Raw genomic sequence first — 1,513 nt, 5'->3', positions numbered from 1 at the left:
CTACTTTTTTATATTGCAGACAAAGTGTACATGGCATCCTCAGCATCAAAATGAAATAAATAATATTTTCGAGAAGAAGGCTGCTAAGCGGATTAAAGATACTCTGTTCGCTGCTCTGAATTCTGGTAAAATGCCTGGGTGGTTAAGAGAAGATGTTTGGGATAAACTTCTTGAGAAATGGAATACCGAAGAATGGAAGAAGAAGAAGAAGAAGAAGAAGAAGAAGAAGAGTGAACAAGCAAAGGCAAGCCGTGCCTCCAGTAAAGGTGGCTTGTTGCACACAGGAGGTTCGATTAGTTTTGCGGCCTATAAACTAAGATTGGTAATTACTTATAAAAATTTTCTTAGTTTTACATATAGAAATTTATGATTGTAATGTATAACTCATACTTTTTGTTATGAAGGAAAAGGAAAGAGGGCGAGATATGAGTCATGCTGAGGTCTTCGAGGAGACGCATAAGAAAAAGAAGAAGGACGGTACAATAGAACATGGGGTGGAGACGCGTGCATCGGACACATATGTAAAATACTAACTTCATAATTATTTATGGTTTATTAATATTAGTTTATTTACATAATAGTTATGCTTTCATTTGAGGAAGATTATCATAAAAGGGTGGAAGAATGGCAATAAACTCAACCTCCTTCAATTCAACCAATACCTGATGATATGGCTTCATTGTGGACAGAGACAGCGGGTGGAGTAAACAAAGACAGAGTCTACAGACTTGGAATATGTCGACCTACTGGTCATCCAAACACACTCTTAGCCAATTCTTCTTCTTCTTCTTCTCAAAATCAAGAACAGATGGAAGATATGAGAAAAGAAATTCGTGATTTGAAGCAACAATTGGACTCCCAATTCGGAACATTTGTTAAGATGCAGAAATTCATGAGAAAACATGGGCATGATCTATCTGATGATGAGGATGAACAAACTGAATCTGATGTGTAGTAGTTTAGGTGTAGTGATTTGGTTGATTGGTAAACTTGATTGTGAGAGACAACTTTATGTTTTGTTTTAAAACTTGAATGTGGGCTACTATTTGGATGTTTTATGCCCAAAATTGTTAGGTTTAATGGAATTGTTGGTTTAGATTATGTTAATGGTTGGTATTATTGGTTTAGATATTATATTTGTTGATTGGTTGTTGGCGTTATTGTATTGTAATAGTTAGACAGGTAGTGTAGCTCAAAATTAAGAAGACTTCTACCCAATTTTACAAAAAATTTCGACTGATTTCTGACAGAAATAGTCGGACAGCTGCCCAAATTTTTCCAAAAACACCCAGATTTTTGACTGAATCGATCGAAAATTAAAAAAATTAATAATATTTAACAGTTTTCGACGGATTCCGTCAAAAATTAAATAAATTTTATTTTTTAATTATTAATTTCCGACAGATTCGGTCGAAAATTTTATATTTTTATTATTTCATTTTAAATAAATATTTAATTTTATTTATATTATTACGACTAATTCGGTCGATAAATTTACGACCACTTTGGTCGG

General features: G+C 33.4%; 1 long non-coding RNA gene across 1 annotated transcript; it reads left to right on the top strand.

The window, feature by feature from the left end:
* The first annotated feature begins 219 nt into the window (after window positions 1-219).
* LOC108948275 (uncharacterized) lies at window positions 220-472 on the top strand. The gene is made up of 2 exons (XR_011415211.1): window positions 220-287; window positions 405-472. It is a non-coding gene; the product is annotated as an uncharacterized lncRNA (long non-coding RNA).
* Window positions 473-1,513: the final 1,041 nt, after the last annotated feature.

The sequence above is a fragment of the Nicotiana tomentosiformis genome, chromosome 3 (assembly GCF_000390325.3).
Source record: "Nicotiana tomentosiformis chromosome 3, ASM39032v3, whole genome shotgun sequence".
Taxonomy (NCBI): domain Eukaryota; kingdom Viridiplantae; phylum Streptophyta; class Magnoliopsida; order Solanales; family Solanaceae; genus Nicotiana; species Nicotiana tomentosiformis.
This window is presented reverse-complemented; position numbering and strand designations above follow the sequence as displayed.